We start from the raw sequence: 18,198 nt of genomic DNA on the forward strand, positions 1-18,198 counted from the left end.
AAGGTCAATATCCAATGAATATTTCCATCACAACTTCTAACACAAATTCAAGAACTAGTGAACTTTAGCACTAATGAAGCTAAAGTTCATTTAAAAACAAAACAAAAACCACAAACGGTTCCTAGAAATGAGATAGGGAACAGACTGTCTGCTCAGTCTAGGTCAATATAAAACCACTCATTACAGCATTGCTTTCAGAACAAAGGATCCTATTTAATGTTATCATATCTAATGCAATTTTTGGTATTTGACAAGAAACAGTTCCAGACAAAATTATTTCAACACACAAAGTAGTACTGACACACAGCGCACATTTTCTTCATTTCATCCAATTATCACCTTGCTCCTTTGACCTCATTTCACCACCATTTAACAAAGACATTAAGAGTAGTTTTGTTTTCCTCATAAATTATCCCACCAACCCTTTGATCCTTTTGACACCTTTTTCTTAATTCCTTTGATTCTGTCAACATTTCTTCATAACAGGTACCTTAAACTGCCTGTAATTAAAAAAAAAGGTAAAGTGTACTCCAGGACAGAGAGGCATGTTATAAAAAAGGGAAGAAACACTTTTTCTTGCCCCTCGTGTCTTGGTCCATAGAATATTTTTAAAGACAAGTGGAACTGATCTTTTTTCATTACTATCTCAAACTCAGATCTTACGTGTTTTACCATTTCTTCCAATATTAACAGTTCTTAGGTTTGCCAGACCTATCTGCTTCTTAATTTAAACTGCATAGGTGCACAGTATTACATAATATTTTTCAAGACAAAACTTAATACTGTTTTCCTGCTGATATTTCATTTGGGTGGCTTGATGCTGAATGAGGATGATACTATGATGTCTGTCTCTGCTGGTGTTTTCTTAACAGGTTCCTGTCCTGAGAAATTACGTCTTAGTTCTGCACAAGAGTGTATTGTGAATTCTAAAAAATTATTTATGAAATCGTGTAAATTATGGTCAAATAACACTTTTTCTATATGTCCAATCAAACAAAATTAACATGCTGTGTGTGTACATAAGACTGAAAACGTATCTCAAAAGTTAACTATGTAACAAGTAATCACATGATTATAAATATTAAGTATCATAAAAACTGCAACACACAGCTACTTGCTTTCATAATATTTTCCAGGCAGTGCATGTGTTTAAAAATGTAACTGTTCACATATTTAAATATAACTATCTACTTTGTGCTGGAACAAACCAATGTGTAGGTGGTGAATATTCCAGCTGAGCTGAGCAAAAACATTAGTACAGAGACAAATAAGTGAATGGGAGCCAAAATAACTTCCCTCTAAAGGCAGAAACTCATTTATGCATATGAAAAAAACATAATCATTAGGGAAACTAGTTTATTTTCTGTTTCTGAAAGGATATAATAAATAACAGACACAACTACAGTGTGGGCCACGTCCAGGAAATCTGTGAGGTCTCTCGGACCACACACTCCCTCCAGAAAGTCACATGTAGTAATGATGAAGCAACTAACTCACTCAGGGCAATGCTCAAATCACTTACATATGGCTAGAAAAGTAGAGAGAGACATTCACCAAATGGTTACCAGCACCTCAAGAACTACTGGCACTGCCAGGCTGAACACCAGCCATGCCAGGGGCATTTGAGGACACAGGGACAGCTACAGGCCTCTGCACAGGCTTGCACTCCCAAATAATTCCAACGTAAGACGATAAACAAATTCATTTTTAGATAAAGTCTTCCGTTGACTGCTTCATTTTTATTTTTTTTTTAAACTTCAAGATGCAAAAGCTTTCAGACCTGCAGGGCTCTCTCAGCCACAGTCAGCAATCACAGAAGTGGATATGGATCAACTTGTGCCAGCCTACAACCTACAAGCATCCAAACCTCCATGCAAAAGGAAAGAGAAAACCAACCACTTCCTGATCACATTAAATTACAGGGGAAGGAATATGAAATATTGCATTCAATGGTTGCTTCTCCAACTGGCTGACAGGTAAAGAATGTCTGCCCTTTTTAAAATTCAAACATAGCCTATCTTCAAAACAGAATAGGTTACATAGGAGACACTCAAAAACTTGGCTTTTAGCAGAGCCATAATCCCGCGGGAGGTACTAACTACTGAATCATTTATAACACTGCGAGAACATGTGAACTTCGCAGAAAAAAACGAAAAAAAAAAAAAAAAGCTCCTGCTTCATAGACAGGTTTAGGCTGACTATAGCCATATATAGTAATTTCCCCCTTCAATCTTTATCTCAGTCAAACAAACGCGCACACACACACAATTAAGTATGCACGGAAAAATTAAGGTTCAAAGCTTAAAACATGGATCAGCCTCTACTCACTAAGGACAACGCTGAGCAGCAATTTTCATTCCTCTCTTGGTTCATAAACAAAGACTATTACTATATTACTCAATACTCAACCGTTAATGGAGTAACAGCATGAGCATGTTAAAACAAAAAGAACATTTAATTTGAACTGGTTAAATCTAAAGCTACTAGGACATACAACTCATCTAGGATCAAATAATTTAGAGTTATATGCAAAAGCAGAATGGTATTGTACAGCAAAGAGGAAGCTGCCAGTTGCAAACAGTAGACAGAAACAGTAGGTGGACATATTTATTATTTTTTAAACAGGACACTAGTTTCACTGCAAGACCAGCAGACTATTTCTATCATCTGGCAACAAAATAAATACAGATTAAGAGGTAGGCTGTTGGCTTCTTCCAAGTGAAATGAAGACGTCTGTGGTGATCCAAAGACTACAGAGTGCTCCCTGCCCTGAGCAAGGACACTCACAGGAAGCTGCTGGAGGGACAGGAGAGAGCTGCAGGTTTTGCCAGGAGGAGCCCAGACTTCGGAGTCCACTTGTTGAGCCCTTGCGTCTACCCTTGCACCATCACTTAGATTTTTCTGCCCACTCCTGTCCTCACAAGGACAATGCCCTGTGCACAGGACTCCTCTAGACTTCTGTGAATATGAAGCCCATGCTTGTTATTACCTCATGTAATGTTTTTAGCTATTCTTACCATTTACAGTTCCTTTAGAAAAAAACAAATGCTTGATCGTACCTGCTTCCTCTCTGAATAAGGAGATGCATAATAATGTTTTGAGTTTCTGGGGCTTTGCAGGAAACCCTGGGAAACTAATGTTAAAAACGAAGCACTGCTTTCTAAAACCAAAATGGGAAATAAGCTTTATATTTTTGAGAACTTGACTGAGGAGGGGCACAGATGTCAGCCCTCAAAAAATAAGTATCAGACAAATTTGTTTCCTTCTGGATTGCAAACTGCTTCACCATGCTACTCAATGGGATTGTAATTGCCCATTCACCACCTATCAGACCAACATCTTCCTGAAAGGGGCTGTGATGTCTGAGCATTTTAGAGATAACATAGAGTATACTACATGTGTTTGCAAAGATGGCTACACATTTACTGTTCCCCTCAGCTGATGAGTGCTGCCTCAGCCCAGATAGACAGACACCGGTCTGATGCTCTGGATTTTAATTAACCAGTGCTTATAAATAACCTTTCACGTTATCAGATACAGAAAAATACAAGTGAGTAATGACAGCATTGATTTTGATCAGTCTTTGTTCAGTCTTTCAAGTAGGGGAAAGCACATTGGAAAGAGACACATTTGTTTACCAAATTATCTGGCTTGTTTGATGCAAATCTGAACTCTTCGTCCTCACTGAAAAAAAAAAAGTACTCAATAAAATAATATATTCTACTTAGTCCCAAGAGCAAGCACAAATGGCAAGTGAAGTCATAAACATCAATGCCTGCAAATGCAGACTGTCCCTTGGCAGAGAACTCTGTGGCCATAGATAAGGATTCAGAATGAAAAACTTCAAATGGAAGATTTGTTAATTAGTTATTAAATTATTTTTATGACAATGTTAGAACTTCTTGTGCATTTGAGACAACTTCTGACATCTTTAGGAACCACATAACACAGAACAAAAAATAAAATAGTGCCCGACCGCTTTAACAGATTATTATTGCTATAATTATTACCATGCTCAAAATTTTAACCATGATTATTGCAGGAGGAAAGGACAGTAATAAAGACTTCTTTGCTTTGTTGTTCAATTAATGATTTCTCTTCCATAATCTAATCTCAAAAAAGAGTGTTTAACAGTTTTCTCCTGAAAAGTGTGGTTTGGTTACATAAAATCTTAGAAGAATCGCTTTCATAGACATCAGGTCTGAGGTCAATTATCAGTCTATCAATTGATAGCTAAACACAAGGCCGTTTTTCTTTTCTTTCTTTTGCAGTATAACTCAATTAGCAAAAGGCTAAATGGAGAAAAAACATTAAAAATATTGTCTTTGGACTGTTTTCACAGATCTAAACAGTAGCTTCATGTTACCTGACATAATTCTCAGTGTAATGAGTTAATGACATGGCCCATCTTCCCTCGCCCATACAGGAGAGGTGCTTAGGTCTGACAAAAGAGCTGGACAACTTTCCTGTCTAAACGGAAAACCTGTCTGCCTTTATCAGTTCCAAAATACCCAGCTGTGATGCTGTTGACTATGACTAATTGCATTTGGCATAGCTTTAACAAATATTCAGAGAATTGTATTTGCTATATGCAAATATATAATCAGTTCAAATATTTACAGGTATCAGATGATGATATTTGAACATGAGAATACTTCTGGGTTTTCCTACAGTTTAATGTTAAGATAGTCACAAAACAACCCTGACGTAGTAACATTAACTTTCATTCAGTGTGCAGAGATCAAAGTAGCCACTATATACAAACGTCCCAACAATAACAAAACTGCACTCACAGTTATTTACAGCAAACTTCAACAGTTTCACCTACACAAACCCAAATGTTGCCTTTCCTCACCCACCTCCAAAGCCACAGACTTCAATAAAGCCCACTTCTGTAAATTGTATGGAGTTTCAGTATGACCAGTCTGCTTCAGCAGCAGATGCGGGAACAGACTACAAAGGCTCAGGAACGAACTTCCTAATGGCTGCATGACCCCTGGCTGTTTAATCCAGCCTCCACTGCAGCAGCACAGGATAACCTGGGAACCCAACTACTGGTAGCACAGCATGGTCTAATGCCTGGTACAAAAAAACCCCTCTATGGCAGTATAACCACTGCACAGGCTTTCCACCTCCAGGCAAAGTTACTTTCCCCCATGTCTCAGCCCACAGAGAAAACGAGGATAAAATTGTTTATTTGGTATCACAAGAACAGAGGAACCATGCACCATTCAGGTGATGAGACATGAAGAAGCCTGCAGATACAGTCTGGAGTGAAAAGCATTGTTCATTTAACCCCCATAACCGCTTTGGAAAATCCAGCAAAAGTGTGTGAAATATATTAATACATGACAGAAAGGTAAAGAATGCATATGCGGCACATGGCTGTGTCTTTGTTAATGCCAGATTACCATCTGGTACGTTACCATCTGGTATGATCGCCACGCAATACAAATTTACCCCCAAGCAGGTGCAGACACAATGACATATCTGTCAAGTTTGCCAGAGCAAGATGCTGCATTCGTCCTGACTTCACATCAGCCAAAGGAAGACGAACAATACCTGGTCTGGCACTGTCAGAGTTGTAGGGAGATGAACAATATCTGACAGAGCAGAAAACCTACTAGTACAATGTTAACACTAACAATTCAGCTGATAAGGTATGTTTATGTGTGATGCTTGCATCATGTGCTTGCGTGTTTTTTAATCTGCTGGCAAGTGCCATAAAGACACACGATTGAATCAACACTCTAAATCAATCCAGTAAATCAGTGTCTGTAGAATAACAAGTAACACAGAATCTTCCTTCCTCTATACTGCTTTGTCCCAATCAAAGATCTAACAGCTTTCACTCTTCTCTCTAACTCTGCAGGGAATCTAGCATATTTCATGCTCATGTCAGCAGTTAAAATGTATCTATAGTAGAAGGCAGAAGGGCAAAGAAATGAAAACTTCCATTTTAAATACAATTTCACACACATGTAGGAGAAAATAAATCAGAAAAACCAAGTTAGGATTACAGACAGAACTGCTTAAGATTCCCTAAACGAGACAATACGTATTATCTCATCTGGCAGTTTAGCATGACTGAAATGAAACATAATTTGTAGCTGACGCCAACTGGCAGGAGACAGACGAATATTCATAGTAATTTCTGTGTTTTGTTAAAAATGTACTTCTGTCTTGAATTACAAGGAAAATGAAGAGGAGGCTTTCGGTCTGCAAAGTACAAGATTTGCAGACGCTATCCTGAGCTACTAACACAGAAAAATGTGTCTTGAGTTTTTAAAATTTAAAAAGACAAATCTAAAATTATGCCAAGTCAAATCTTCTACCCAGTACGCCAGCTTCCAAGAGCAGCCAAAAGCAGATGTCTGGGGAAGAGGATAAGAATAGCGTAAGTGTTTAGCCATACTTTCCCCAAATACTCTCCAGTCTCCAATAATTTGCAGCTCAGGGACTCTCAAAGCCAGAGGTCATGTTTATGTATTTAATAGTCCCCTACAGACTTTTTCTTCCATTCATTTTGTCCAGTCTCCCTTTGAATCAGTACAAATTTTCAGTATCCACTGCATCCTGTGGATTTACACAACTTAATGATATGTGCGTGAAACAAAAGTCCTCTTTTTGCTGTTGCGAGCCAACACCTGCTAGTTCCATTTCCATGCTCATTAGCTCTTGCACTGGGAGAGAAAACAAACAACAGATCCCTAGCACACTTGCCATGATGTTCATGATTTTATAAAACTATAATCACACCCCTAGTTGTCTCTTTTCCTCACTGACTTAACTATTCTTTGTATGGAAGGTGTTACGCATCTCTGATTGTCCTTGCAGTACTTCTATGGTTCTTTTCCAGCTCTCCTGGATCCTTTTTGAGATTATGGTCCAGAAATGCACACAACACTCAAGAGGCAGGTACAGCATTGACACCAATGGTGGATTTGTGCTCTATTCCTTTAACACTGAATTATAAACCCCCAGATTTCTAACACTCAGTTTGCTTTTTTGACCGTGGCATACTTGTGGAACCATTTATTACAAATCTAGGGTCTTTCTTATATCCAAGAAATAAGCCAGGTCAGAGCCCATCGCTTTACAAGCAAAGGTAGGTCTGCTCTCCCTGCCCTGATACTTCATCAGTTTTTCTTCAACGCTGAGTTGGATATACTGTTTTACTGCCTACTTACTTTCTCTTACAAAGTATTTCTGCAGGTGTTTACCACTCTGAACAACACAGCAGCATATGCAAACTCTATAATCCTTTCTTCTGAATCATGTATGAAGAAATGAACAGCAGAAGCATTACAACAGATCCACGTGCATCTCCACAGGTAACTTATCTCCACTGTGACAACAAACCATTTACATATACCCTTGCTTTTCTGCTTTCTTACCTGTGCAAGAAGTTTCACTTATGCTCCAATAGCAGCTTGCTTTCCTTAAGAGCCTTTCTGAAATCTAAGAAGCCTAAAAATAAAACTTGATCTCCATCATCTATATGCTTCCAGGTTTACAAGGCATTACCTCCCTCTTTAAAAATTTATGTTATCTCTTTCCATTATCTCGAGTTTATACAGGTGTCCACTATGTCTGGTCTTTGGTATACCTTTGTATTACAGACAGCTGGCATGCTGCTCTGTAGTTACAAAATCGCACCTGGAATCCTGCTAAAATTGTTGTGCATTTATCATTTTCAGCCATTAACAGCACATGTAGCAGTTATTTCATTTTTGAATGAATGTGAATAAGCCAATTTGTTCTTGTTCATTTTTGTCAACTCTTCTCTTTCTCCCACCAATAGTTCAATTTGAGACTGACCCTCTGATGAGACTCCCACAAAACAGAACTCCTGTGCAGAAACCTTCATCAGTTTTTTCCACTGTGAACAAAAAAGCAACATATGCACTTATTCTTTCTACTATGGCCTTACCTTTCCTGAATGTTCTTTCTATTCCACAAAAATTTGTTGGCCTTGCAGACTCTGTGTAGCAGACTTCCTGCTCCTCAGCTTATTCCTCAAATTCTTTTTTAACCTGTCTTCTTATGGACATTTAATTCTGCCAGAGTTAGACCTTCCACTCTTCCTCTTTCACACACAACTTGTACTGTTTAAACTACAGCTACTACCCCTGAACCTGCATTTTTCAATGGGCTTGGATTATACAATGAACTAGTATTAATATTACAAAAATAGACAAGGATGAAGGCTGACAGTTTTATGTGAAAATATTTACCTCTACCACCTGTAACTTAATGGAAAGACTAGAGGAGAAAAGAGGTTTCCCTCTGAGCATTAGCATCAGCACTAATTGCTTTCCCCAGTCTGTGGAACTATCAGGAGTATGGTGATTTTTTCTTTCCACAGATTCTTCAATACACATGGCTAATTTAAATGACTTGCACTACAAGAAAAATATTTTGTCCTAAAATCTTCTCAACTCTCTACATTACCTTCCCTGAAAAGGATCGTTATGAGGAGAAAAAGGAGAGTTAAAAATGTATTTCCTTTTTTAAGATAAGACTTCCAAAGAATATTTGTTCCAGTATATTTCAGGATCTGAATGATGTGATAAAGTAAGCTATTCTATTACCAGACAACACTAATCTAGAAAAGATAGCATGTTTATTAGGTGTTTATTATGATGAACTGGAGGGAAGACCTGAAAAAACAGTGTCATCTTCAGTAAGAACATGTGCAAGATGCTACAGTTAGGCAGAAATAACCACCTGTAAAATGATCAGTGAGAACAGTGTCTTAGAACATGTGTCCTTGGATGAGGATCTGGTGGATCACTGCATGACCATGAAAGAGTCACAGTGCTGCAAAAAAGACATGCATCACATCAGCAAGTATGACGAGGATGCCATACAATTCTATTTAACATCATTAAAACATCAAGTGGTATACAGTTTTAACCTGGAAAGAACAAAAACAATGTGACATAATGGAATATAACCCAAAGAAAAACAACGGAAATAACTGGCGTACAGAAAAGAGCATCTGTGAGGTTAAAGAATTGAGCTTAAAGAAACACCAGCCTATGGTAGTTAAGAAGCAACATAAAACACATTGTAAGAAAAAAAAACCAAAACAATTACTTGCTTTGTCCAACACAGATGCAGGATGAGCAGTTATAGTATTAAACTGCAACAGGAAAGGTGTAAATTGAATAATATGAAAATTTTCCCATGGCATGATGACGTAAGGGAGACTGTTGAGCTCCTTAGAACAAGTCACAGATGACAGATATGGATGATCCTAATCTCAGGCAGATGAATGAACTAGGTGATTTCAGAAAGCCTCTTCTACTCCTGTCTTTTTATGATCTTTTCCCTGGGACCTGAGGAAGAATCTCTGATTTTCAGTGATTTAACAAAAAAAAAAAAAAAGGCGGGGGGGAGGGCGGGTGGTGGTACAAGGCTGCCTTAGAAAAAATGAGGTTACAAACAACGTGCTCACACATAAACTATTCATCCAGACTCCTTCCCTGCCCAGCTTCAAGAAGCCTGTGGAAAAAAAGGAAGACTAGGAGCCAAGAGCTGGAGAAATTATGCTGAAAGCTTGGAGTTCTATTCTCTGACCTTGCCCAGACATTCTTTAAACACGGCTTGGAAGCAGACACACACTATGCAGGGTACAGTGCATACATGCGTATGCAACACTCCTGATGCACCTTAAAAGCAACAGATTGCACATGGTGCTGGTTTTGGATGGGACAGACTTAATTTTCTTCATAGTAGCTTGTATGGGGCTGTGTTGTGGATTTGTGCTGAAAACAGTGTTGATAATACAGGGATGTTTTAGTTGCTGCTGAGCAGTGCTCACACACAGTCAAGGCCTTTTCTGCTTCTCACAACATCCCACCAGTGAGTGGGCTGAGGGTGCACAAGAAGTGGGGAGGGGACACAGCTGGGACAGCTGACCTCAACTGACCAAAGGCGTATTGCATACCTGATGAGATCATGCTCAGCATAGAAAGCTGGGGGAAAAAGAAAAGGGGAGATGTTTGAAGTGATGGCATTTGTCTTCCCAAGTCACCATTACGTATGATGGAACCTGCTGTCCTGGAGATGGCTGAACACCTGCCTGGTGATGGAAAGGAGTGATTTAATTCCTTGTTTTGCTTTGCTTGTGTGTGCGGCTTTTGCCTTACCTGTTAAACTGTCTTTATCTTAGCCCATGAGTTTTCTCACTTTTACCCTTCCAAGTCTCTCCCTCATCTCACTGAGGGGGAGTGAGCGAGCAGCTGCGTGGTACTTGGTTGTCAGCTGGAGTTAAACCACGACAACATCTACTGTGCAATGCAAGCAGTGTGCAACAGAAAAACTAGGTAAACTCTACTGATACAGGCTGGTCATGTGTCAATGAATTAGAACATTTCTAAGGCTCTGTTTTAACTGGACTTTCACCCTTCACATTAACTTGTCCCATTCTTGCACTGAGCAAGCTCAAGAAAGGCTGGATATTTCTGTACTCCAAATTTGGCTGCGATGAAAGGCAAGCTCTAATTCAAGCTGTCAGGGTTGTTATGGAATGCAGTCTGGGTCACTTAGATATAAAGATTGGTTGAAGGTAATTAAACTGATTTTATGCAGTCATGATCATGACTAATGACTGAATAAACATGTATGCGCAACACAAACCTCATGCACATTTCTGCAAAGTGGATAGCTCTGCTAAATTATCTAGCATCTCAGCAGAAAAATCAGCTGGACAGTCTGTGGAAAATCTTGCACACCAGCTGTCATGTAATATATCTATTAGTAGCTTAAAGAAAACCTAAGAAAGAGAGAAAGATAAGAGGTTTGTTAACTCTTGAAAGGTAAACCATACTAAAGCAACACTGTCCTGAGAAAAATCAATGCAGAGAGAGAAAGAGAAAAGAGACATAACTTTGCATGAAATTTTCTATTGAGCATAAAAATATAATTTCTTTATCATGCCAAACTTGGCGCATCACTCAATGTTGAACTCATAATTTTAAATGGTTTTCTAAAAGCACAGAAACAAATCCACAAATATGACTATATTTAAAATTAACATATGTGCAACTAATCTCAGCATGTAAAAACTATAAAATAATACATTACTATACTTAGACTAGAACTTATATTTTAAATTTTCTGGTAAACTTTAAATTACTCAAACTTACCTGTGCACAATGATGGTCAGGTTTAATCAGGTGTCTGTTATGAAACAGAGTTACAATTGCTAAAATTGTCACAATGATGATGTATACTTACGGCCTTATTTTGTGAAATATGCAAATTCTATAGAAGGCTGAGAACTATACCATTTGCATGACATATTCACCACTGTTTATATTACAAGCACAATTCAACACATACTATTCATCAGTATTAAATAGTTGTGCTGAAAGATGCTGCCATTCTTTGTACATAAAGAACTCTCTTAAGAAATTCTGTACAAAACTTGTCTTAGAAAACTCCAGACACCTGACAAACTGCACTCTTATCTGCAGCACCTCCTCTTTTACAGGTATTTTACTGCGGGAACAGTAACTATATCTGCAGCACTGCATACATATTTCACCTGTCTAACATTTCAGGAAAAAAAAAAAAAGCCAAAAGCAAATCACCTCTATATATGAACATATTTTTTGTTACAGCTTTCCCTCCACAAAATTACTGTTTGCACAGGACATATCAAGGCAATACACATACACTAAGAGACAACACAAGTGAATGTAACCATTAAAATAAAGCTTCTCTCAAATGCATTTGCCAGCATATAAACCCAGTGCATTAGCACCACCACTCACTTTAGTGATGAGGTCAGATCTTGACAAACGAAAGTTCAATGAAAACTCTGAAAAATCTGTTTACAATTATACCAGATGTAAGCCTTGCAAGCTGCAATTCATTGACCTATGTAAACTGATTTGGCTTTCAGATAATCTCCCGGTGAATACTATTGCAAAATCTATAAACACAGATGGCACCAACTGGCACTCTATTTGCAGTCTCAACAGAAGATCAAATACAGAGACTGAATTTATCCTCCCACATCACAGGTGATTCTTTCCAAACAGGTTTAAAGGATTATGCCTGGAAGCTGAACCAAGAAAGTTCTGTCACAGCTACCCAAAGTCTCAGACACCCTGAGAAGGTGCACTGCTTAAATTAAGCTGGTTTAAAAACTTTATGGCTTTTAATGAACGAATGCAACATTCAGTTCAGACCAGGCCTGGGTTATAGTTGCTACAACCATCACATTGACCATTTCTATTAGCAGTAAACTTACAAGATTTTTTCCTAAAGCACTGTAACTGAAGAACCTACTTGGGATCAAAAAGAATCTTGCAATATTAAGAGGCCAACAACCCACAGTGATATAGCAGTGCATATCAGTGATATAAGTGCAGATATCATTTGCATTATTGTTAAATTATTACTAAAGCCTACTATACAATTTTATCTACAAAACTTTGTGTTATTCATCTGGAACAGAATGACAGCATTAATACTATTATTGGTGAATTGTCATAAACAATCCTTGAAAATACACACAATGTATGAAATTTCAGGTGTTACCAAACATGAAGGACAATTAGTGAACTCTAAAGCTAATTCAAACCCAAGACATCTTCACAGATAAGATGTTAAATTCCACGTATAACACATGAATCTATCAATACCTCCACAGTGTTTAAAATAATAAGACAATATTAAGACAAAGTAATTTGAAAAGGAGCATTGACACCAATAGTAATGGGGGCTGTACAGCTGCTTCAGCAATATTGCTTCATTAATCCTTTCTAAGCATTAGAAGCTGTATAAAGGTAGAAAACTACAAGATCCTGAAAATCAGCTTAAAGTAAGGCTTCATTGTGTGTATGGGTTTATTTATTACAGTCCTCTTCCTGGCTGCAACACAATATGATGGAGAGCACGCACAATGATGGGAGCATGCACAATATGATGGAGAAATCCAGGACACTTTTTCCCTCATTTTAGAGTACTTCATTTTCATGGTCTATCATTTAGTTTCTCTGTTTTCACCACAGGCTTCAAAGAAACCCTCAAAGAAAACCCCAACTAATAACATTTAAACCAATATAAATAAGAAACATTGTAAGGAACAAATATTGCTGCAGCACTCTGTTCATGCAGTTATGTCTTAAACATTCTGAATTATCCTTTGAAGAGCTCACATCTAACTTTATTACATAGATGCAAGTGGAGAAAGATAGTATGAATCTGAGGACCAGAAGACAAGGAAAACTGGATATATTAATCTTTAGCAACAGGCTGTTTTTATTTTTTATTACCTATACTGAATTAGAAACTGGATCCTATTGACTGCATAAACAGCACATCAGTCTCCAAATATCTTCTGCTGTGATTTATTTGTTCTTGGTCATGGAGAAGATAATTGCCCAATTGTTACATGTATCCCCAGAGTTCAGAATTTCAGACCTATTTCTGATTCGCTCACATAGATTGGGCACATTTGCAGTAATTTGCTTGCTTTTGCAGTAAATTTACAATTTAATTGTTTTTTTCATTGTTGATCTTGTTTTCTTTGGAATTTCCTTCCAGAAAATTATCTTCTAGGAAAACACTTCTGGGAAAATTGATTATTCTCTGATGAACTGGTGTTGAAATGCTTATCCACAGTTTACATCTGACCTCCTAAAGTCTAAACATAGGGAGAAAGAAAGGCAATGAAAAAACCGTAAGATGTCAGATGAGAACTAAAATATTTTCCAAAACGCCTTAACTACTTTAAATAATATAACACGAAAATGACTCAAACTACTTGCTTTACTTAGAAGACTGTTTAAAAATAAAATAATAAAACTGTTTACACAGCTTTCAGAATATCTGACCATACCTGCTCAGTGATTTTAAAAGACAAGTGATAACGATACTCGTTTGCGTTTTTTGTTTGTTTGTTTTCCTGGGCTTTACAAAGGCCCTACATTCAGCTTATTTCCAGTTCATCTGTACGCAGGACAACAATTTTAGAAGAACATACCCTGTTAGTTCCACATTCCAGGGAAGATTTTTGGTACCATGACCTGGGAGAATCCTGTCAACTTTTGTGAAAGCTGGAAAACCCGAAGGAAGAAATAATCTAAGCAAAAGTCTTTGGCATCATTTTAACAGATTTGTCAGCTATAATCACATCAGCAATTGTCTCTGCATCAAAGGGCTCTGAGAGACAGTACCACCTTCCAGCCACTTGCCACCTCTGCCCTTTTTCCCAAGTGAGTTCAAAATGTTGAGATCCCAAATGATTTATGCCTTAGGTAGACAGCAAAGAAATGGGAACTGTTGTGGGGGAAGGGAGGCATCAAAAACAGAGAGGAAAGCAGCAAATGCGAAGACACAGAAAGCTCCTCTTCATGGGGAAAGGAGGAATAGGGACACAAAACAGCTTCTCCCATTGCCAAAAGCCACCAGCAGTTCAGAAGTTGATCTCTGCCCTCCTCCCCGCAGGCTGGATGGTGCAAAGGGTCAGCCAACAAGAGGAGCCTTGTGTGCTTGTGCCTGTGCATGAAAGCGCATGCGTGCATGGGAAGAGAGGAGAGTTAAGGACAGCAGAGCGGCCACCCTCAACCCCACGCCAAGCTTCATCGGACAGGCATGGTGAGGGGGATGCCCAGCCACCTCAGTGGAGCTCTTCCTACATGAGGAGACTTCTTCCTTTTCCTCTTGTAACAAGCTGGCTTTAAGATGCTGACGGTGAAGTTCCTAGAAACTGGTTGTTGCCTACAGTGGATAACCAGCAACCTTACATCAGCTATGAGCTGCCATGCCATGTTCAACACATCCCCTGGTCACGACCACTGCTTCTCTTTTACTGAGGCATCCTCCAACTAGTACTAATGTCTAACAAAGGAGAAGCTTCTGGAAATATATATTTTGATGAATAATAATTGTGTTCTTCACATAACTCAGAAAAAACCCGAATCTTCCTTTTCATGTAATTACTATTTAAACAATAGTGTCTACACTGTATGCAAAACAAAACATTGGGTTTCTTGCCTTTGCCAGGTCTATGGTCACCTGCAGCCCAATCAGGTTCTGCTGATGCAATAGCATATGGCACTTAGTATGTCATTGTCCTATTGTGTTACAGAACACCACACATAATTTTAATAATTTGCTTTGATTAAACAGGTAAAAAAAAGGGACTATAACATTCTTATAGAAAAATACTGTGTCCATCCCAGTGATTTATACTCGTAAAAGCAAATGACACACTACTGCTACTTGCCTGACATGCGGGTACATCATCACCCAAGCATTTCCCAGAATGCTTAATCAAAACAGATGATTAACTAAAAGGAAAAAAAAAAAAAAGATAAAGTGGGCAATTTCCTACATACTGATTAAACCTACTCCATGACCCAGACAAAGAAAACTTGTGAAGAAAGCAGAGATTTCATTAAAGCTGGAGTGGCTGCAACTAGAAAATGCCATGAAAAATCAAGGAATGATCCCACGAAAGTGTCTATGAGATAAAAGCCTCTCATTAACAACTGCCCTAACAGAGCAGACTGACAGTCTGTATACATCCTGCATCTAACGATGGGTAGGCATGGAGAAAATACTCAAGAAAGTGCCAGAGATTAATTTTTGTAGCAAGTTTTATCCAGAAGAATAAATTGGAATATGAGTGTCACTGACACTTTCTAATAAGCCACTCTTTGTGTATAATATATATTTAGGCCTCAATGAGTTACAGCTCTCGTAAGGTTTCTGTGACCAAAGCAAACTCCCTGAAAACAAGTGTCCTTGCAGGTGTGAGCTTGCACAACCAGAATCCACTGCAGCAGTGGGACCAAGCAGATATTTTCATTAGTGTATCTGTAATGGTGCCTAGGAATGTTTCCATAAGAAAGCCAAGCCCTGAATTTACATACATAATATTTTCTTGTAGATGAGGTCAGCTAGAGCTTTATGATTTTTTTCAGTTATTCCTAATAACACATCTCTCATCAGGATGCGCACACAGCGTCTCATCTGCTCATTTCTGGCTCGGTGTACACCTACTGTGATGGAGCAACCGAGCCGCTCTGCCACCAGGTACTGGCAGCACACACACTTGTCCAGACACAGCACTGCCAGCCAGCGTTGTTTTACTTGACATCGCTCCAACGCACCCGCAACTTCTGAATTGCGGGATCCAATCTCAGCGGTGTGTTACCACTGCTCCTTCAAGCGATGCCGAAGCACCAGCAAACCTTCCCTGGTAACTTGTGCCATCCACTTCTTGCTCTTTCCTACAGGACCCGAAGAAACAAAATATCCTCATCCTCCCTCAGGAACAGAGCCCAGAAATGCGAGAGGACAGGAGAACGCGCCACGGGCGCGAAGGTGCCAAGGTGAGCTGCGAGCCCGGTCTCCTCCGGGCAGCTGGCTGAGGGGACGGGCGGCTCCCGCTCGCCCTCCCCGGGCGAGGCCGCAGGTGCCGCGGCCGGTGGGCGCAGGCCTGGCGGGGGAGCCCTGCCCCCGCGCGCCCGCCTCACGCCCCCTGTCCCGCACGGCGCCGCCATGGGACGCCGCCGGCGGGCGGCTGCCCCGCCGTTCCGCCCGCCCCAGGCCCTCCCGCTCCCGCCCCGCTCCTTACGGCGCTTCCCGCAAGAATGGAACAGGAGGGAGCGGAGCAGCCCCCGCCGCCCTCCCCGCAGCCACCGACACCCCGACGGCGACTGCGACCGCTCGGCGCTGTGTACGTGTGCGCGGGGAACCCCCTCCCAGCGCCGCCGAGCTCCCGCCCGGTGCCGGGCGGCGGGAGCCCCGTCCCGCCGGGGCTGGGTGCTCGGCGGCACCTCCGCGTTGGAAAGGGAGAAGGGGGGAGGGAGGCGGCCCGGCGGCTCCGGTCACCCCGCCGGCCCGCCGGGTCGCTCCCTGGTTCCCCGGCCCCGCTGCCCTCCCGTCCCGCCGCTTCCCCGGCGGACGCAGGGCGGCTCTCGCCAGCGCCACAGCCCCGTCCCCGCCGTTACCTCCGCGCCGTGTCCCGTACCCCGCGGCGCCTTCCCAGCTTGTCCTGCAGCCCCGGCTCGAGGGGAGCTGCAGCCCGGCCGCCGTACGGGCAATGAATGGAAACGCGCCCAGCGGCTCCCGTCCTCCCTCCCGCCCCCTCACAACTTCAGCGGCGCCGCCGCCGCCTCACCTCCGCCAGGCGGTGGCGGCTCCCCAGCGCCGGGTCTCCGCTGGCGTCGCCGCCTCCGGCCCGCAACCCGCCGGGCTCGTCCTCCTTCGCTCCCGCCGCAACCATGCACCGACGGAAGAGGAATGGGACCCCAGCGAGCCCCGACCCCGCCGCCCCCAGCCGGAGGGAGGGAGAGAGTGAGTCGCGGCGAGGGGCGGGGAGGGACGGGACGCGGCCGCCCTGCCTTGCCCAGGACCGGCCCCCTCACACTGACGTCCCTCGCTCTCACACCGCCGGCCGCGGCGGGATGCCCGTGCTGGGGCGGGGGAGAGGCCGCCCTTAGCGGGGCCGAGCGGGAGGCTACCGAGGCGGGGGAGGCCCCGTCCGGCTCGCCTTGGGCCTCGCCGGCAGCCGCCGCGGCGGGGCGGGCGGCCGGCACCTCGGCCACGGGCGGTCCGGTGTGCCCCCCGCCAGGGTTACGGGTGTCCCGGGGGCTGGCCGGAGGGGAGAGGCTCTGGAAACAGTCCAAATAAACGCTGACCCGCCGTCCTGGTGGTCTAAATAACCAACGGTCGCTGGTCTGCCTCCTCCAGCCGACACGCCAGGAACTGGCACTGGCCTGTGCGACTGGCAGTGCCCGCCCGGGATGAACTTTTGCACTTCTCATCAGCCCCCTTGGACCTGGCCGTGGAGGATGCATTGAACTGAAAGTGGAAATGCTAAACACCAACTCCCCGCATTTCCAAACTTTCTGCTTAGTCTAGACCTTCTGAAAAAAATGCAGTTAATACTCATACAATGTACCTTGCAAGAAAATGCCTCAAAAATTGTCTGCAAACTGTTTTCAAACCTTTTACCCCCAGAATGAAAAATTTCCCACTAGTCTCCTTTTAAAATCCCAGTTAACACTCGTCCAGTTCCAAGACAGCAATCTGATGACCCAGAGTTTTCAATAATTTTGTAATCTTAAAGTGTCTTAAGATGTCTCATGCTAAGCATATACGTGTCTACTGGCACCAATACTCATTTAAAGCTTCTGCAGAGAAAATTATGGTTTAGGCTTGGAC

At 41.7% G+C, this 18,198-nt stretch overlaps 1 protein-coding gene across 2 annotated transcripts in view; it reads right to left on the minus strand.

Moving 5' to 3' along the window:
* LHFPL2 (LHFPL tetraspan subfamily member 2) overlaps positions 1–17,376 on the minus strand; it is a 127,338-nt gene extending 109,962 nt beyond the window's left edge. Inside the window, exon 1 of one of the 2 annotated variants that reach the window (XM_065656474.1) lies at positions 17,153–17,376. The gene's annotated coding sequence lies outside the window, so the exon portion shown is untranslated. Of the gene's footprint in view, positions 1–16,982; positions 17,031–17,152 lie in introns of those variants that run through there. The other variant, XM_065656476.1, reaches the window with a different exon arrangement.
* Positions 17,377–18,198: the final 822 nt, after the last annotated feature.

The sequence above is a fragment of the Caloenas nicobarica genome, chromosome Z (genome assembly GCF_036013445.1).
Source record: "Caloenas nicobarica isolate bCalNic1 chromosome Z, bCalNic1.hap1, whole genome shotgun sequence".
NCBI lineage: Eukaryota > Metazoa > Chordata > Aves > Columbiformes > Columbidae > Caloenas > Caloenas nicobarica.